Below are 21,690 nucleotides of genomic sequence, written 5' to 3'. Positions count from 1 at the left end.
GAGCAGCAGTAAAGCTAGCATCATCAGAATTTGGAGAGTCTTCTCTCTACTAAACTCAGCAAATATTTCCTGAACGAAGATTATGTAAAAGACACTGAATGAGGTACCATGGGAAACACAAACTTAAGAATGTCTCAGTGTTCATCTCTGGGTATCTTACTGTCTTTGTGCATACAGTTTCATTTATATGGAATATAAGATGAAACAGAGAAAGCTCATTATTTCCTGGCCTGTTAAAATATCTGTAAGGTATGAATGCGTATGTGTATTTGGAGTATCTTCCATGTGGATTCACCACTTTCCTTAACTGGCATTACTTCTCAATTATTTTCTAGGGATTACCATAAAATTGGTAAACACAATTATATACTTAATGTTTGAAAGAGGAATGAAGGGTAAACATTCCTTAGACTCTTACTACTGAGGAAACCAGACCAGCCATCCAAGTGATGAACCCTGTGACGTCTAACAACTACTGGTGAGTCTTTAGTCCCAGAATGTTTCAGCTCCCTGAGCTGGATAACTTTGCTGTTGGTAACCGCTAACAGATTCAAACTCCCCCTGGGAGGGTGGTCTCGGTTTTGCCAGTCTTCCTGGCCTTTATAACTTCTTTATAGTTTGGCATTTCTTCCTTGATCAAAATTCCTGTGTCTTGAAATATTCTTCAATAGCTATGTAAGCTGTGTTCCGTGAACTCTGGCTGAACTTGTATGCAATCTTGGTGGAAACCTTGAGCTTCATGGTATCTTCTGTGTACAATCTATTTTATAGAAAAATGGAAAATTGAAACTGGAAGGGACTTTCTGGAAGTGTTAGTAATAGGACAAGAGGAGGACTAGTGCAGTGGTAGTCATAGTCGGATTGTAGTGCTAGTAAAGTATAGCAGTAATCACAGTGTTATGGGCTGAATGGTGTCCCTCCTTCCACCCCTGAAATCATATGTTGAGTCTCTAAGCCCCAGTACCTCAGAATGTGACTGTATTTGGAGATAAGACCTGTAAAGAAGTGATTAAGTTAAAATGAGGTTGGCAGAGTGAGTCCCAATCCAATCTGCCTGGTCTGATAAAAAGAAGAGGTTTGGATACACAGAGAAGTACTAGGATGTACACATAGCAGAAAGACCATGTGTGATGGTTAATTTTATGTACTGACCTGGCTAGACCACAAGATGCCCAGATATTTGGTCAAAATTATTCGGAATCTTTCTTTCAGGGTGTTTTTGGATGAGATTTACATTTCAGTCTTCGAGTAAAGTATATTGCTGTCCATAATGTGGATGGGCCTCATCTAATCAGTTGAAGGCCTGAGTAGAATAAAAGGCTGATGTTCCCCCAAGCTAGAGAGAATTTTGGCAGCAGACTTCCTCCAGATTTTATCTATAACATCAGCTCTTCCTAGTTTGTCAGTAGACTGCCTTTAGACTCAAATTGTAACTCTTTTCCTGAGTCTCCAGCCTTCAGGCCTTCCCCCATCAGATTTTAAACTTGCCAAGCTTCCCTAATCACATGACCCAATCCCTTAAAATAAATTTGGACTCCTTGTCTCTGAGTCCAAATTTCCTCTTTTTATAAGGATGCAAATCATATTGAATTAGCCCTCCCTCCCCCACCCTGCTAATGACCTCATTTTAATATGATTATCTCTGTAAAGACCCTGTCTCCAGATAAGACCACATTCTGAAATACTGGGGATTGGGACTTCAATGTGTAGATTTTGGGAAGACATAATTCAACCCATAACAGGTGGTGATTAAATATACTTGTTTAATCCATAACTTACTGCACATTGAAATAGAATCATGTTGAAACTAGAGGAGAAATGGATGCCTAACAAGAGATCCTAGACTTGGAAACAAGTGCAGGAGGTAGTGAGAATTTAAATTATCTTCATTTGGAGAAGCTGTGAGTGTGTATTCAGCAAAGGAGCTACATTATGTTATTTGGGGACATTTTAGAAGAAGGTCCATGCATGGAGAGAACAGTGTGGGGACAGCAAAAGGAGATGAACCGTGGAAGTTACATGAGGTTGTTGTGGTCACTCAGGAGCATTCAGCCCAGTTCCAGGACTTGTCCTCACTTTCATTTAGGACTCCACCCACCCTACCACCTCAAGTCATATGGTTGGTGCTGCATAATTTCCCCAGTCCTAAAGTTAAGTGTGAACATATGGCTACAGCTAAGCCAAGTGAGTTCTCTTTCTCAGGACTCTGAACACTGAATGAAGTAACTTGAGTACAAAATAACAGTAATGATTGGCATGCATTTATTAATTTCAGCAGTAGCAGTAGCCTGAAAAGAAGGTCTAGCAATTCCAGTGGTCTTGGTTCCCATCCTGACCTGGTTCTGAGTTTTTCTTCAGCCTTCCTGTAGATTTTGTATTCTTTCTGATGTAACAACTTCCTTTTGCTGAACTTGGGTTGATTTCTGATGCTTTTGATTGAAAATTTCTATTTCTTTTATTGAGGTATAATTGACATACAGCATTACATTAGTTTCAGGTGTACAACATAATGATTCAATATTTGTATATATTGTGAAATTATTACCACAATAAATCTAGTTAATGTCTGTCATCATACATTGAAATATCCTAATTGATAAAATGTTTTCTTAGTGATAATACTTGTTCTTTCAGGATTTATATAACTTGCACTAATATCTGTACATATCCTAAGATAAGAGGAAGCAATAATAAGTAGATTCATTAAACAGGCCCTTTTAAAAATTTCTTTTGGACAAGAGAAAAAAAATACACACACATATACATATGAATATATACATGTATATATAATTATAAAAATATGTTATAACAGGGCTTCCCTGGTGGCGCAGTGGTTGAGAGTCCGCCTGCCAATGCAGGGGACACGAGTTCGTGCCCCAGTCCGGGAAGATCCCACATGCCACGGAGCGGCTGGGCCCGTGAGCCATGGCCGCTAAGCCTGCGCGTCTGGAGCCTGTGCTCCGCAACGGGAGAGGCCACAGCAGTGAGAGGTCCGCATACCGCAAAAAAACAAAACAAAACAAACAAACAAACAAAAATATGTTATAACAATATATAAACTATATATTAAGTATATACTTTGTATTATATATTGTATATATTATAAATATATTTAAAAATATATAACATGTATTTCTTTTTTTTAATCTTAAGTTAAACATATTTGGCTGAGAAGTGCTGTTTATAGTAAGATGAAGGAATGGGAAACCATGCTAGGGAATAGTGCAGAAAGGCTCAAGTGCTTGTGAAATCCAAGCCTATTGGTCTTTTTCACCCCTTTATACACACACACACACACACACACACAGATGTTTGTTGCCAAGTTATAATGATTGATAAGTTAAAGACTCAGTTTAATCAACAAGTGCTAGGTTGGAAAGAGGGTTGCAAACATAACTTTTCTCAGTGGATCTACTAAAGAACAACCTGTGTCTATGTGTGTATCAAGAACAACAATGAAGTATTTAGAATTTTGTTGAGAGACATAATGACTAGTCATACTAAATCAGAACTTATGGTGGCATATAGGTATCTGTCAAATGCTTAAAAACAAAACCAAATATTTACCAAATGCTTCTTACTCTCAAGTCACTGTGCTTATCTGCAATAATATAAGGGCAAATAAGACCAGGGCTCAGGCTTGAAGGAGCCTGAAATGCAAAAATGTGAAATCTAATCATATTTGTGGAATTACAAGCATATTTTCAATTACTCCTGGGCACTAATACCATCAAACAAAGGTAAGAACTTTTGAAATTGACAGACCTTCACGATAGAGTCTAAGGAAAATTTCTTGGGCTACTAATTTTTCCTGTTCTAAACATTAAATTAGTTTTGGTTGCAAGATATATATGGTATATGCTGTAAGGGCTATGTACAATCTTCATATTTTTTTTTTACATCTTTATTGGAGTATAATTGCTTTACAATGGTGTGTTAGTTTTTGCTTTATAACAAAGTGAATCAGTTATACATATACATATGTTCCCATATCTCTTCCCTCTTGCGTCTCCCTCCCTCCCACCCTCCCTATCCCACCCCTCTAGGTGGTCACAAAGCACCGAGCTGGTCTCCCTGTGCTATGCGGCTGCTTCCCACTAGCTATCTATTTTACGTTTGGTAGTGTATATATGTCCATGCCACTCTCTCGCTTTGTCACAGCTTACTTCCCCTCCCCATATCCTCAGATCCATTCTCTAGTAGGTCTGTGTCTTTATTCCTATTTTACCCCTAGAGATTTAAATGGGTACTTCTATCCAGAGCAACCTACCCAGAGAATTCTCTAAATTCCCTCCTCTGTTTTGCTTACTGCTATCTGATTTACTTTCCATGAGAAAAATATACATGCTGAATATGCTGCAAACATGGTAAGTCACACGGGAAGTCACATAAGAGTTGGAAAGAGACAAAATAGTGTAGTAAAAACAATGCTGACCTAGGAGTCAGGCAAGCCAGTTTCCTTAGCTAGCTGGCTTAAGTTATCACTTGGCCTTTGAGAGGCTCAATTTTCTCTGTTATGTCACAGGAATAGTAACAATTCTTCTTTTATCTATCTCACTGAGTTGTGTAAGGCTCAAATGCAAAAATAGTGTAAGTCCTGAATACCTACACAAATGTGAGTCACTATGGTTAAATGATGTCACAGATTAGAGGAACTGTGCTGAAAGATTTTCAAAGCTGCTGCTACTACTCTCTAAAAGTCTGAGTAGATAGCGTTCACATATTTTTATCTTCAGATGGGTGTGGGAGTGAGGTGGGACAGAGGAGCTAGAGGAGAGAGTCAAGTTGAATATGTGAAATTTATAACACACAATAAAATGCACTAAGACTTTGAAGGTATTCACTACATTTTTTTTAATCCCATCCCATGACATGTTTGCAATAGATTTCCTCTAATTATTCCCGAGGCAAGTGAAAACACTGAGTGATACAGGTGGCTTTAAACAATTACCTCTGAAAAAATAAAAAATGCTTTAGTTGCTGGCCCATGGAAAGAAAATTAATATAAAACAGGCAATCACAGTGTATCTTCCATTGCTTAAAATAGAATTGACCCATCCCATAACTTCAGCCTTCATAGTAACCTTAGCTGATAAGTAGGTTTGGAGAAAAACTAAATAAACCAAGATGTACTGCTCTCCTTCCATCTCCTAACAAGAACAGAAAGTCTGAGTCATAAAATAGAGGCCCTAGCCACTAGTTAGAATTTAAGACTTGTCATTTTCTGTGGAGTCAATTCTTAAACATGGTGTATAAAAAAAAAAACTCTAGGCTTTAATGACTGATGTTTTTAAGGAATGTGTATGTGTGTATGATTGTGTTTGTGTATTCTGATATGGGCTGAGGCTGCGTTTTTGGTGATTTCCACTCTTAAAACATTTCAACCTTAACCAAAGTCACCCACTCTACTATTTTCTGGCCTTAAAAGAGGTGAAGCTAAAAAACAAGTTATTTTTGTTTTTTGTCCTGTCCCAAATCCCAAGTTTTCTGCTTGATTGGTTAGCGGCTGGATTTTATTTACATGGCAAGGAAAAGGCAAACATTACAAAAGTTTAATTAAAAGCTATCAGAGCAAATATATTCTGAATTATAATGTAAATGTGGCTCTTTTACTAACCATGGTCATCTGGAGTACTTGACCTTATGTATGAAACACTTAAACTTTCCTATGCATAACCCCCATAAAACTGATTAGTAAAAATTCTAATATTTCTTCTTGTGAGTCCCCTCTCCCAAATAGTCTAAGAATCCTGGTTCAAAGATGGCTATAGTGATGGCTATGGTGGTGTGACTTCTGACTCTACTGCTGTTTCTTCTTGCTGCAAATTAATATCAAGGATGAATATTGGTCCTGCACAGTCTGATAGATGCTATACTGCTGCTGGAATGGTCTAGTGAATCCAGGTTTTTGACCAGGCCTCATGTTGGATCCCAAGTGAATAACACGTTTTAGTTCACACTTTGATGCTCAGTGACTATTTTCCAAAGTACAACTGCTGTGCTTAGCTGCCTAGGTTGGAGGGACTTCTAGCATTTGTCATACTGCTCAAACCAGCCCTCCCTCATAAGCATTTAGGCACTAGTGTTAGCGCTGCATCACCAGTTCCCACAGACACCCCCAATTTTTTACTTTATTTTCCATGATTAAAATTTTTCACTTTACATATTGGTTAGGGTTCAGGGACGGGAATCCTTACGCAGTTTGGGCCACCTTCATCCCAAGGAAAACTTCTGCTTATCAGGATGTGGGCAGATTTGTTTAGCTACTGGAACAAAACCAAAGGCCTTATATTCTTCTACCAGAACAATGGGTAGATACTTGTTCTATATTGTTTTTTACCTGGGAGGGTCACTTAATTGACTCTTTACAGCTCAAAGAAGATCAAACAAACAAACAAACTTCAGCTCTACCCCACACAATTGTAGTATCTGGAAGCATTTACAGTAGAAAGATAAATACATAGGCACTTAGAGCAACTGACCTTCTACTGCTCTGTGTGTCATTTTGATCTGGCCTATAATGTCAAAATGTAACCATGCAAAATAAATGATTTAGTAAGTTCAATTACTGTAGATACCCATACTATATAATGAATAATATTTTAGATACATTCGCTAGGAAATTATTTTAGTGCTTTTTCCACATTCAGTCATCTGAAATATCTGACCTTTGTTCTATACTTTGTTCAAAGAGGAGCCACTGTTACATTACATGACCAGAGAATTAGAAGCAGAGTGGTACATAGCCTCTCTCTAGTTTGGGAATTGCACCCGCTGTACTGTTTCTGATCTACTGAGTTATAAAAATTCAGAAAACTATTTTTATCTTCAATGAAATCTCATTATGTACCAACAATGAAATCAGCTCTTGAATTTAAAATTTTAGTTTATGGAGTATGTTGCATCACAGTCAATATTTACATGTGGCACAGTTGCAGAAGGAAATTGCTCAAACCAAAGCCATCCATCAGGAAAAGGGAGATTCCTGTAATAACTATATTATGTTAATAAGATTAACCAAGTAGAAGAAGAGAATTGTGTTTCACCAGATAGGGAAATAAAATGCATTTGGTTTTATGACTTTCTTATCATTTAATTTTTCAATGAATGTCTAATTCAAATTTTCGCTATATTTATGGGCATCATTTTCAGCAGTACTCACTCTAGCTGTTTGAACTGAGTGATCCTGGATTTCCCAGAAGCTGTAAATGCCAATAATTAAAATATTTCTAATAATGATAGTTGTTGTCTTGGAGGGAGTTATCCCTGATTCAAGGCTGATTTTGGATACCTAGGTGACATGGAGTTGGATGACACTCTTTTCCCCTAGAAAGCATATCTTTGTAATTACTGATTCCAAAAGTGTTGAGAAACTTTATGAAAAAAAAAATAAACAACTTAAGTGTGGTTCACAGTTCAGATGTTCACAGGTATGTCTGGTGGGTTTGAGGTTGGAGTGTGCCTGTGTTAGAGGCGGGGGCACAAGTCGATAATTTTATGAAGCCAGGTGGAGTCCTGGTAAAGAATTCACCATAAGGAAAATGTTCAGCCGAACAAGTCAGGCTCAAGTACCGGCCAAATGTCAGAAGGTCCATGAGAGTGAAAGAGGTGTTAGAATGTGGCAGCTGATACTAGAAATCAGTCCTAATGAAACCATTCTGTGTGTCAGTCCAAGGGGAAAGAAAACAAAAAATCAAAAACGTCATCTCACTATCTTTGCAGCCCTGAGCCCCAGGACCCTACTGCTTTTCACCTCCACCCACTATTTCTTTCTTTCATTTTTTTTTTTTAATAAGGGAAATAGAATATTTTCTTTTTAAAAAAATTTTTAAAAAATTTGTTTATTTTTGGCTGCGTTAGGTCTTCGTTGTTGTGCATGGGCTTTCTCTAGTTGTGGCGAGCGGGGGCTACTCCTCATTGTGGTGTGCAGGCTTCTCATTGCGGTGTCTTCTCGTTGCGAAGCACGGGCTCTAGGCACATGGCCCTCAGTAGTTGTGGCTTGCAGGCTCAGTAGTTGTGGCTCGTGGGCTCCAGAGCACAGGCTCAGTGCACGGGCACGGGTGCATGGGCTCAGTTGTTCCGTGGCATGTGGGATCTTCCCAGACCAGGGCTTGAATCTGTGTCCCCTGCATTGGCAGGCGGATTCTTAACCACTGCGCCACCAGGGAAGTCCTGCTGCCCAGTATTTCTGAGAGTGCCCAAAAAGGGCATCACAAACAGGGTGTATTATTCCACTTGCCGCTCTCTATGAACATTACTGGCTGGGAACAATCTTGGGGTGACAAAAAACAGTGGTAGGAGCATAGTCTGCAGAGTTCTGGCATGGCCAACGGTGCCACCAGTGTTGGGATCAGTGTGCGAAGCCCAGGAATGATTTCTAAGACCTTCTTGAGCTATTCTGACATATTGGGCAATGTGGGGATAAAGGAACACTCTGAAAGGGTCTGGAATTCTTTCAAGAGCATATCTGAGTATAAGTGACAATGTGACATTATTTGTACCCACAAACTAAAAAAGTCAAGAGACATTTGGGTGAATATTATTTATTATCATTTTATTAGTAGTTTTATGATAATCTTTGTTGGACAGGTCTTGATAACCAAGACATGACTCAAATATAACTTCAACTCATGCCTCCTCCATTCCAAATTATGTAATAGCAATTGTGTGCACACATGCAAACACACACACACACATTTCCTGATTTATAACTTTGGACAGCTTTCTTCTTAAGAAGTGAAATGACATGCTTTCATGGATTGTGTCCTTTTCCTAGCCATCATGGTGTTGTACGATGACAGTTGAATACTTATAAAATAAGAGATAGACTATACCCAGTAGAAAAGCAAAGAGTTTTGATGTGAAACAAGACACAATGGAGGGAAAATACACATAGATGTTCTAGGAAGATCATTTTAATAAAAATTATAGATTTTAAAATATAGGGATAATTTTTCAAATACATACCATGTGTCTTCTTAGGATTCAGTAACATCAGTACAACACTTAGCATTTATCTATCATCTACAATGTGTCTGAAACTGCCAGGGCATGAGATACACAAAGACAATTAAGACAGAGACTCTGACATTAAGGATTTCCCAACATAAAAGGGAAAAATAACTGCAATAAATAATAACAATACTGTGTGACACAGAAGAAAAAGTGAGTAACTGCGTTTGAATAAGTGATTTGGGACAGCTTCTCAAAGAAAGGCTCTCTTATCCTGGGTTTGGAAGATGAGTCAGGTAAGGAAGGCCATTTCAGTTAGAGGAAACTGTGTGTAAAAGCAAGGTTGCATAAAACAGATTTTTAATCATTGGAAGAAGGTCTTGCAGTTTTTCCCATGGGCTATAATTCAAAGAGCCACAGGAAAGCTAGTATGATGAGAATTTAGGGAGCATTTTGGAGAGTGCTGGGGATAAAGATAGAGAAGTGAGCTTTAATTAAGTCAATGAGAGCTATGGTAAGGTATGGTAATGGATTTTATATTGCAAGCAATGGGAAACCATTGAAATGTTTAAGTAAAGAGTGACATATTCAGATTCATGAATTAAAAAATAAAAAATAGCACTACCAGACACCCTTTCCTGCCTGGGCCCCACTTTGAAACCCTTTTTCATCTGCTCGTTTGCATGGTGCATGATCATCTTTTCTCGAATTTGTGATCATCTTAGCCCTTTGATATTACAGATATTAATTGTTGAAAAATAGATTTTATTTCATGAGTCCATTCTTTTATTATATTGTTATAATGATTTTTGCCAAGGTAAAGATATTTTGAAGTTGAGAAGTTATGCATAGATTTTCATTTCTAAGATCATTTTTGAAACAGTGGAAACGTGACTTCTTGGTAGAATCAAGTGTTTCAGTATTTGTGGCAATAAATGTGGTCTCTTGGTTTTTCAAATATGGTGAAGACTATTTGAAAGGAGAAAGGGTTTAGAGCTTTCCATTATAGGAGGAAGATTCTAGATCTTGGTGAGTTTACTGTGACATGTGGGAATCCAGAGCCCATTTTAGTTTTAGTATATTTTTAAACATGCTAAACTCAGGAAACAATGTTAAAGACTATGTTTTTGAAGATGTAGCTTGCTTTATATTTAAAACACCATACAGCAAAAATAAATGGGTACTTGAAGTAAATTGGCCTAGAATCATAAATTCCTATTCTAATTCAGAATGGCTCTGATTTAGAGATAAGTAAGCTTATAAATTGTGGTTACATTGATTACCATTTTTATACTGACCACAGTTTGAATAGTGATGTAGCAATTTTTGCCAGTATTGTGAACAATTTAAGGCTTCAAAATATCTGTTGTGCAGTGCCTGCATTTAATGGGCATTCGATAAATATTTAGTTGCATCACAGCAGTTCTCATTGTAATAAATCGCTTTCTTAAGCTGGTTATTTTTATTTAATATTCACAATTTTTATGCGACCTTTGGAACTTTCTGATAATGGGAAAGTAGTACAGGCAGTTACTCTTCACTATTGTAAAGAAGATAATCCATATTTTCTCAACAGACTCTTTTCCCATCCAACGCTGTTCATGTCTCTAATCGGATTCCCTTAATGCTTCTAGAACACATTTGGTTCCACCTTTAGTTTAACAAACATTTATCCAGCCACTACTTCGTACAAGGCACTGAGACATATGCAAAGAAAACATTAGTCAGCACTGGTTTTATCATTCTGTATGGGTAGGTTCCAGTTGCTTAATATGTGAGCCCAGAGTCTTCGATTATCTGGGAGCAGAGCTCATTTTTTTCTCATCCTCTTCCTTTTCTTTTCCCCTGCACCATCTTTTAACAAATTCTTGTATACTTAATTCCAATTTCTTATCAACAAATTGCAAGTCACTTTTACTGAGAACACTTAGAAATCAGAAGTAACTGAGGGTTAGGAAAAGAGAAATGAGAAAAGTTAAATGGTGGTTCAGCTTAGTGGCTGAGAGGTCTGGCTCGGGTGTCAGACTTGGGTTCAGATTCTCCCCTTATCACGCACTAGTGTGTGACCTTGGATGAGGTACTAGACATCTAGAAATCTTTCTTTCCTTATCCATAAAATGAGGCTAATACTAACATCTATCTCATAAGCTGAGGCAGCAACCTCTGCCTTCATACCACATTCTTTTCTTTATTAAAATGGTGAGAACTTAGATGTGTTTCAAAAGATCCTTTAGCCAGAATAACTTCTGGAAATAGCCCATAGTATATTAACATGTATATTAGAAAAAAGGCTTGAAAAAATTGCTCCTCAGTTGTGCAAAATAGGCTAGTGTATGGAGAGCCTTTTGAACATTCACTTTTAAATCTCTGTGTCCCTGAAATTATAGTGTAAACTGAGATGATAGGCGTTAGAGCTCTAAATTGTAAAAATCAGAAAGGACAGACACTTTTAAACAATGCCACTTATTAACATGCATGCTCTTTGCAATAAAGCTAATAATATTATAATTTATAGTTTATAAATTCAAATTTTAAACTACAGTTTATAATTTTCATATTGAAACTTAGAGAAAGTGCTCTTCTGAAAAGTTCATAGTAAGTGAGGGATGAAAAAATGAAATTAATTGTATAGTATCCAATCTTATTAACTTAAGATGCCAAATGGCATTTATTTCATGTGCTGTCTTTATTTTAGTAATGGTTAAAAAAAGTCTGTGAGAGCTTTCTCAGAGTTATCTACTAGCTCATGTTCCCAACAGATAGATTTCTTCAATAAGGTCTCAATTTCCACCTCTATTACTACATTCTTTTATGAAGGAAGCTTGAAGAAATTAATTCTTGTCCTTGGACGTGGAAGAGGACACTGTTCTGCTTTTTGTAGGAGGTATTATTATGTGTATTTCGGTACATTTCCCAAATATTCAGTAGGCATGAGTGGCCACACAAATGAACATACACATATGTCTAGTAATCACTTAAAAGCCACACCTATAAGCTTCTAATGCCTGATGTTTACAAACAGCAGGTAGAAAGAGGCTGTGTACAAAAAACTACATGCACTTCAATGTTTATTTCATCTGCTTGAAATTAAGCTTATTATATCTATAACATATAGCATGAAGGATGTCAACTATTTTGAACTTAATATTGTGCATAATATATTCATAAGCATTATAATTTTTTTAGCATTTAGTTAGTTTTAGATGAGAGGTTAAAAGCTTTAGGATGCACAAAAAATGGTTAACGTTCTGTAAGAACTCTGGGAAATGATTGAAGACACGCCAATGAGAGACTGGAGGACAGAGCAAATAGCCTAGGCTACAAAACCAGAACAAAGAACATAGGAACAAGAGAAAATTGATTAGAAAAGGCATTGGGGGGGGGAAGCAAACAATATGGGAATTATTAAACCAAAGCATCAAGTAACCAAAAGCTATAATCAAAGTAGAAGTTTGCAGTTCAAATATGTATTATGCCTGTAAGAAGTGTAATAGATATTAGGGCCCTGAGTATAATGCATCAACAAATAAGATATTTTGTTTTTAATTATCAAGATCTTCAAGAATGTTATGTTAGTTATATTTCCAATAAATAATGTTCCCCAAGGGTACTGGGTCTGACAATTAATTTACTTTTGAAAATTGAGCCCTTCCTTAGTTATAGGAATAGATTGGAATGTTCCTCCTCCCCTGCTTGCAGAAACCCATGAGTTCTCTTTGTGAACACTGAAAATTTATTGTTTTAGCCAAGTGAAGGGTGTCCATTTTCGGTCAAGGAGTTACCTGGCTGGTTATCCTGAAGCAGCGGTTCTCAAAGTATGGTTAGAAGACCAGTAGCAGCAGCAGCATCACCTGAGAACTAGTAAGAAATGCAAATTCTCTGGTTCCAACCAGGTCCTACTGAATCAGAAACTCTGAGGGTGGGACCCAGACAAATCTTAAGAATCAGTGTCTTACAGGGTCACACTTACTGACTAGGTGTCAGATAAGGAAAGAACATGATGACCTATGTGTGGCATATTTAAAACACTTTATGAAACACCTATGAAGACCTAAATCAAAGGCCTCTCCTTTAGGAAATGTTCTCTGATCACATTAATGGAAATGAAACTGTATTTCCTCTATTCTACTGCTACAGAAATCTCCCCAGTGAGGATAGGCCCGGTTTCTTATTCATCTTTGTTTTCCTTGCACTGCCCAGCATGTCGCCCTGTAATTGATACGTTTAAAAATTAAAATTAAATTGAATGAATGCCTAAGATAAACAAATGTGGGGCAACTTATTTCAGTATGTTCCAATTCTTATTTTAGAGTGAAAGGAATTCAAACATGACAGTAAAGGGGGGAACAGAGCATATACTAATAAGGTAAAAAGGAGAAAAGGGAAGAGAAGAGGTATGGAGAGAGCTAGACAGGAGGAAGTGTCAGGAAAAGACTGAGGGCTTTACCCTAACTTTATCCCCGAGTATTGATTTTCCTTTGACTTGCAGTACCTGCTCAAATTAGTTATTAGCTATTTCATAAAGCTGTAATAAAATTTTTTTCAACTAAATTTTCAACGAAAAATTACTTAAAAATTTTTTTGGATTCCTACTGAGTGCTGGGCACTGTGCTTGGAGCTGGTAGAACAGAAAAGGAACTCAGTCCAGTGCAGTTCTCAACCTTAGCAGTATTGGTATTTGAGTCCGGATAAATCCTTTACTGTGGGTGCTGTCCTGTGCATTGTAGGATGTTTGGCAGCATCCCTGGGCTTTAGCCACTAGATGCCAGTAACACCCCCTCCCCAATCCTGACAATCAAAAATGTCTCCAGAAATTGCCAAATCCCACCCCCTCACTGAGGGACAAGATCTCCTCCAGTTAAGAACCACTGGCCTAGTGGAAGAAACAGACAAAATATAGAAGTTTCTCACACACTGTGATAAGTGCCATGATGCTGTAGGGTTGATAGGAGTGGAGTGAAGGGGCACCTCACAAAGACTGTGTGTACGGAGGGAAATTAGGAAAGACTTAGGGCAGGTGAAGTGGCCTGGAATCTTGAAAACTGAGCAGCAGCCTGTGGGAGATGTGAAGGAGCATGAGGAGGAGGGAAAGGAGGAAGGAAGAAGAGTGAAGAGTGATGGGGAATTACTGGTCCAGGCTGAGGACGGGAAAAGAGAAAATGCACAAAGGCCTGAACTAGCATATTATATTAAAGAACCTAGAAACCAGTAAGTGCAGTGTTATTGAAGCATGAAATGCGAAGGGAGGAAAGGGGACTTTGCAGCCACGAGGCTACAGAACACATTTTTCATAGCCCAAGGTCACTCTTTTATTACCCTTTTCAGTGAGGTTATCATCATCCATTTTTCTCTCATCACTGCTGGGGAGCCCATTAAATACTTGCCCTATACTTGGTCCCAACAGTTCATAGACTGTAGCATCCTTTATTTCTTCACCTAGTGCTAAAATCAGTTGAGATTTTGCAGAGTCTCAGGTGTGTTTTTCTTCAGATTTGGGACAGAAGCATTTAAAAAGATTCATAATACTTGAAAGTAGAGAAGAAAATAGCTTTGACAATTTGTTCCTTTATTCAGCCTGAAACTTTTTATAAAGGTGAAAAATAATTTTAAGGATAAATATCGTTATCATTTTATTTGAGCTCTTTTGATTTTGGGAGCCTTTGGAAAACAGGATCAGTGTCTTTTTAATGTTTATCACGATGTCTGATATACAGAAGGTGCTCAATAAATGAATGTTTATTGAATAATATATTTACATTTATTTTAAATAATAATAAAATTTAGGATTTTCTGCCTGTATATACTATATACTATATCAAAATGCCATAGACTGAGTGGCTCACAAACAACAGAAATTTATTTTTCACAGTTCTGGAGGCCAAGAAGTCCAAGATCAAGGTGCCAGCAGCTTGGATGTCTGGCGATATCCCAATTTCTGGTTCATGGATGTCCATCTTTTCACCGTAACTTCACATGGCAGAAGGGGCAGAGGGTCTCAGGGGTCTCTTTTATAAGGCACTACTCCCACTCCTGAGGGTTCTGCTCTCATGGCTTAAGCACCTCTCGAAGACCCCATTTCCTAATGCTATCATATTAGGGATTAGGTTTCAATGTATGAATTTTGAGGGGACACAAACATTCAGTCTATAACACATTTCTGTAGAGCACAATACAAGATAAACTTTCCAATGATGTGATCTCGTTTGATAACTACAACAACCCAGTGAGGTAAATAAGGAATTGTTTTTAACTCCATTACAAGTTGTGTCTTATCCTGGACCCAATATTGTCCAAGCCGTACTTTCCTACTCTACACTGAAAGAAAACTGTTAACAGAAACATTTTCTGCATTGTATAAGTGCTTGTTCTTATCGACGGAAAACAGAGAGGGTAGGCATTACAGGTACATATTTTCAACTTTTTAAAGTCCTAGAATCATAAAACAATAAAGGAGGGAGGAGCCTTAACAGTCAAACCTTTTGATTTCACAGGTGAGGAAACTGAGGCTACATAGCTACTTAGTGTAGAGCCAGGATTATAACCTGGGTCTCTGGAGCCCTATGCTTGAGTGGGCACATAAGAACTTACTAATAGGTGTGTTTACCTGAAAATTCCATGTCTCTATAAGTAGCAGACCACCACACATCTGCACAGCAGAAGCCCGGATTGTGGAGGTTTCTCTGTACAGTGTGGCCTCTATAAAAGGATATGTTCCAGAAGAAAGTGGGCTTCAAGGACATGAGAAACAGCATGTTCAAAAACACACAGATATGCCTATTCTTTCTACCAGTATTAAACAGTGCTATCCAGGTGCCCAAATATAATAACCTGTCTGTTTCATCTTTCCTAGAACAGGATGCAAGGGCCTGGAGAGGTTAAATTTTGCATAGGGTTCTGTTAGCCAAGTCAACATCTGTTTGCTTCTTAACAATGAGTCATCTCCTTATAAGTAGGGCAGGAGGGCAGCTGGAATTTCCCAGCTGATTCTTTGCTCACTGCTTCCTGTCTCTGCTGCTCTTTATCCTTCATGGCACATGGCACAACTTCACTGGCAAAAAAGTAAAACAGATACCACCCGGGGTAGTTGCCTCTACTGACTCATATGCCTTGGGCTTGTGTTATGGTAAAATGAAAGTCTGACTTTAACAACAGTGTGAATAATTGAATCTCTTCCCAAGCTTTATTGCTCAATATTCCGCCCAGAAAGGAACCCAGACCACACTCAGCCTGTCAAAGGTCATCTGTGATTAACACATGCAGAACTTGTCACAGGTGATGCAGATGATTATCATGGATGGATCATCGCTGCAAGAGAGAAAAACACTTTGAGCTCTTGTGGCTGTGTCCTCTCTCTCTCTCTCTCTCTCTCTCTCTCTCACACACACACACACACACACACACACACACACACACAGCACAAAACAAAGCAATCTTTAAAACCAAAGACCAAATAAGTGTTGATGCACCAAGAATGCTTCACTAGTCTGGCCTGTTGCTAAAACTTGAAAGCAGTAGGGTCTTGTTTAGGTAGGTGTGTGAGTGTGTGTGTCCTCCTCTAGAAGGTGGCAACCCTGAGAATAGAAGGAAAGGATCTTGTTGAAGATACATTAAATTCCTATTGCAGTTAGTTTGTCTGGGGCACTCACTTTATCACTTAAAATAACATATTCCCTTGCACAGCTGTTATTTTTGCATTCCATGTATACAGCTTGACTTATCCAATGGCCTTGCTTTAAGGATGTTCATCATATCTTATTGATCCTTTCACCGTCTGGGACAGACAGAATAAATGCTTAACAGATACTACTTAAACTAAATTAACTCTGTGAATTCAAAGTTTTAAGATGCCACTTAATCATGTAAGCTTTGTCCTTTAAGACTTTACCTGCCAAGGGAAAAGTCAAGACCTTGTAAAGTCACAGTGGGATTAAACTCTAGCATTTATTCATTTTATAATTGGCATTTTGACCCTAAGAGCTTTCTTTTCCTCTCTGATTCTTAAAATCAAAGAAAAGCAAGACAAGACAAAACCAAAACTAAATAAAACAAAACCCCTCTGACTTCAACAAAAGAGCCCAAAATAATGAGTAAGTCTCTAGTCTAGACCAGTAGCTGTCCCTCACAATATGTGGGCCCAGGGCACAATTGCAGATGGAGGGAGAGAAAGGGAAAGCCTTTCTCTTACCCCTGTGTGAGAGGCTTGGAGAGCACAGGTGATCAGCCCAGCACGGAAGTCCAAGCTCCAGGCCCACCAAGCAGCTGCCCCTTGGCAAATACTTGCTTCTGGAATTGTGCACACCATGTAGTGTGGTCCAACCATGGGAGAACAGACCGGGGGAAGAGGTCCATTCAGGCCTTTGAATTGGTCTCAGTGTCATTTAGAGAATCCAGGGTCTTGGGAACCAGGATCATGGTCTGATGGGGCGTAGTTGTGTACTAGGTAAGCATGGGGTGCTGTTGAACTTGTTATCTTGACCCCTAGAACACCTTGCCCTGTGAAGAGCATGGCTGGAAGACGGTTCTTTAAAAGGCAGGGTCCAGGGCAGTATTCCCAGTTGCTCAGACCTATGGGCAGTACTGTTAAAAATAAAAATCACACTAAGAACTTGTTTAACATTCAGTTTCCTGTGTTCTACTCCCAGATATTTTTTGATGTAGCAGCTCTGAGGTAGGGCCTAGGAATCTGCCTGTGCAACCAGAGGTGGATACTCTGGTGTTTCCTGGTTTGGCTTTGCTCATCTGGGGGGATGTTTACCATCAGGAGAGAGGCCTCTTTCCTCTGCTCTCCTCCTCACACTGCCCTCCCCCAGACCTGGAGTGACTCACACTCCTCATGTTGCTGGCCTTTCTTTGTTGTGGTTGCCAGCATCATTGCTGTGCCTTGTGCAGACATAGCTTGCTCCCTATATGTTAGCACAGGTTCTGTTTTCCTGCTGCCACCACGGCTGTTGTTTGTTCTGTCCCTTGATTATCGTAGGAGAAGATGTTACTGTGCCTGTTGCCACTGCTATCAAGCTGCAATCACTATGTTGTTTCTGTTGCACAAAGAAGGGTCTTCTCTGCTATGTGTTCTTCTATCAGCTAGATTTAGAAGCTCAGTCACTAAGTGACAATTGTACCTTGGCACTTCCAAATATGGCCTCATGGTTCCTAGCCCTCCATGTAATTCTTGTATCTGTCCTCTAACACCTGAAAAGGGACCCATGTCCTTTAGCATGGGTCCCTATTTCCTTTTTTCTTGGGGTACTTCTCCCTAGAACTTAGAGAAGTACTTCTGTCCTCCCAAAGGTTCTGAATCTGAGTACCCAAGACTTGACTTTCAGTCCTAACACCCTTCTCCTCTCTTCTTTCAGGGAGTCCATGTTATTTCCTAAATTTCCTGGATTCATGAGGTAGGTAGGTCTACAAACTGAGCTTCAGTATGACCTTTGCCACATTTATGTGATAGATTTCTTACAGGATTAGATAAATAATTGCAAAATGACTCCCTTCTATTTTTGTGAACTTGTAAAAGACTGGTGAGGAGCATGAAGACTGGGCAAGGCCAAAAGTTATATATTTATTTTAAAGTATGCTAAAATATGGGCCCAGAACATGAAAAAGTTAATTAGAAGACATTTAGGTATTAAACAAAAATGACTTGGTGAATAATAAATGCTGCTGTGGTAAACCTGTGCACATATAATAATGTCTATGTATTGTGTATATATATTAATATAATATAACTGTATTTGTCAAAACTTATAGCTTCATATGTTATAAAATAATATTTTGAGATACTCATTTAAATTTGTTCCCAGGTTGATTTTCTTCTCTCTTTGCCTTTACTCTGCTTTATTCAATGGCATTCATTGCTTCTGGGAAGAAGTGACCCAGCAAAACACCTAACAGAGAATCAAAAGTTTGCCCTTTGGGTAATAGATCCACTGGTCTGGGCATAAGAGAGAAAATTTAAAATAAGCTATCAGATTAAACCAGTTTTCTCCACCTGCAACTAGATAAAAATTTCCACAAGAAAGGAGAGAATAATGAGAGAGTGAAGACTTGGATCCCTGATAAGGGCTGTGCCCAGGTTCTGAGGGTAGAGGATAAGAGACATTCTCCCATCCCCTATCCCCACCACAGTAGGTTTTGGGAGTGAAGTTCAGAGAGGTCCATAATATAGAGTGTAGGGAGCAAGGCAGAACTCAGAATTTCTACATGACTACCATAAATTGGGAATAAAGAAAATATAACTGAAGTATATATCTGGACTGGTGGGTATGAGGCAGCCTCATGGAGTTTCTTTAAGGCCCAGAGGAGTAGGAGAGCAGTAGCATATTTTATGTGTCTGGGAGCTACATAGTCATGGAAGAGAGCTTCAGAGCTAAATGATCTTGCAGTAGAAAATAAAGCATACAGCAGGGCAGTTGACTCTGTGTGGAGGAACAACTGAAGACCAACTGAAAATGAGAATGCATAAGTGTATGCAGCCAACATATATGATTGCCCACATCTGATGTTTCTTCCTTGATTTTTTTTTTTTTTTTTTTTTTTTTTTGGCGGCACACGGGCCTCTCACTGTTGTGGCCTCTCCTGTTGCGGAGCACAGGCTCCGAACACGCAGGCTCAGCGGCCATGGCTCATGGGCCCAGCCACTCCACGGCATGTGGGATCCTCCCAGACTGGGGCACAAACCCGTGTCCCCTGCATCGGCAGGCGGACTCGCAACCACTGTGCCACCAGGGAAGCCCTCTTCCTTGATTTTTACAGATCATCTTGAAGTGTGTGTTTCTGCAGCACAGTCTGATGGTAAATGCTGTATTTCATCAGTTCCAGAATAATTTCAGCTATTGTTTCTTCAGATAATGCCTCTGTCCCATTATCTGTCTCTCTTCTGAGATTCTAATGAAGTGTATGTAAGAGCTTCTTAATGTATTTTCTATGTCTTTTACTTCCTTTCTTGTATTTCTCATCTTTATGTCTTTGTGTTTCATTCTGGATAATTTCTTGTGACCTATCTTCCAGTTCACTAATTCTTTTTTCAGCTGTGTCTAGTATACTGTTAAGTCTGTTTATTGAATTCTTGATTTTAATTATTGAAATTTTCAGGTCTAGGATATCTAATTTGCCACTTGTTTCCTGTTTTCTGCCAGAGTTTTTAAGCTTGACTTTTATCTCCTTGAACGTAGTAAACACAGTTGTTTATATCTTTATTTAAAAATTATAACATCTAGAGCCTCTAGAGTCTATTTTTGTTGCCTGTGATTTACATTCATAGTATCTAGTCTCTACATGTGCTGGATACTTTGATTGTATGCTAGATACTTTGATTGTATGCTAGACATTGGTGGGTTTTTTTGGCAAATAATTTTCTGAACACAAAGTGCACAAATAATTTGAAGCCTGGAATGATGTTTTGTCCACCAAAGAAGGTATTTAATTGATCTAGCCAAGTGCCTGGGGACACTAATAATTCAGAATTAACTTAATCCAAGTTCCAGATTTGATATTTTTGAGGCCACCCTGCATATCTTTAGTTCATAAAAGAAATAGTTTACTTCCAGCTTATGCTTACTTCTAGGGTACAGCTCTGTGGGCTACCAGCCTAAAGTAAGGAATAGTTTATGGAATTCCTTCTTTCCCTGCCTCTGGACACCAATTTTTATCTTCCTAGTTCCGTGAAGATACCAAAAGTATAGTTCAGCCTCTTGACCACATCTCTCCAATTGGCAAATACCTCCAGTTCAAAAGTGGTCATAGTACCAAGCTTACTTATCTGGATTCCCATCCCTCTGTATCTGGGATTGGTAATTCATCAGTCTCCTGTTGACCCTTTGATGCTACCAAGATTTTTGTCTCTTAAAATTTCATCCAGCTTTCTTAGTCATCTTTTGTGAGAGGACTGGCTTACATTACGTTGTCTTCTAGCAGAAGCAGAAATTTTGCTTCTGCTTTACCAGAGTTAAAATCATGTCATCCTGAGGTTATGGCCCTGACTCTGTGAAAGGAATTGGTGAGGTGGGATGAGGCAGACACTCAAGAGCCTTGTTGACTTTGGAACATAGACTAGGATGAGACTTGAAAAAGAGTACTGTAGTGTATTTTAATTTCCTTGGACAGATTCAGATTAATCTTCAGAACGACAAAATGCAAATGTAATCTTGTTAGAGCTTGCTGATGAGACTAAATTTTCTCAGTGTCTGAGGAATACCTAAGACGAAAAAGGTAAAGAAAGCTATTTTTAAGGACCTTATGGATCTGAATTGCTAAGTGAGAGTCAGTCTACCAGTCTGGGCTTGGGCTACTTGGCATAGAGGATCCTATTATTGTGACAAACTGGCTCATCCTTTAATCTACATACATGCTGGATTGGGGGTGGGGGTGGGGTGGGAAAGGGGTGTTGTGTTTTTTAGGAGGAAGCTATATTCTATTGTAAGACCTGATTCTTCCCTTGCCTTGGAGGGGAGATGCTTATGAGATAGCTGCTAGGACCAGATCAAATGCCCCTCTTCTTGCTTTGCCTGTCAGAACCTGCGTACCTTGTTGTGAAGGATATGCATGAAGAGAACTCACACAGCTCATAATGTATAACTTGGAACAGGCTGAAAAGATCTTGAGGAACCCTAGAGAGATCCCTGGCTCTAGAAGGACCTTTAGGCATCCAGAATGATTTACTTTTCCCCAGAGATAACCTTGCTCCAGAGATTGAGGGATAAATTGAAAGAGGAAGAGCACGTGGCCTGGCAATCCATTGGT

At 38.8% G+C, this 21,690-nt stretch overlaps 1 protein-coding gene across 1 annotated transcript in view; it reads left to right on the top strand.

Annotated features, from left to right (window-relative positions):
* Window positions 1–21,690, top strand: part of LOC309963800 (uncharacterized protein) — a gene marked incomplete at its 5' end in the record, with an annotated part of 228,425 nt that overhangs the window by 123,812 nt on the left and 82,923 nt on the right. Inside the window, one exon of the mRNA XM_082842339.1 lies at window positions 336–478. The remainder of the gene's footprint in view (window positions 1–335; window positions 479–21,690) is intronic.

This window comes from Leucopleurus acutus (genome assembly GCF_964270905.1).
Source record: "Leucopleurus acutus genome assembly, chromosome: 7".
Classification (NCBI taxonomy): Eukaryota; Metazoa; Chordata; class Mammalia; order Artiodactyla; family Delphinidae; genus Leucopleurus; species Leucopleurus acutus.
This window is presented reverse-complemented; position numbering and strand designations above follow the sequence as displayed.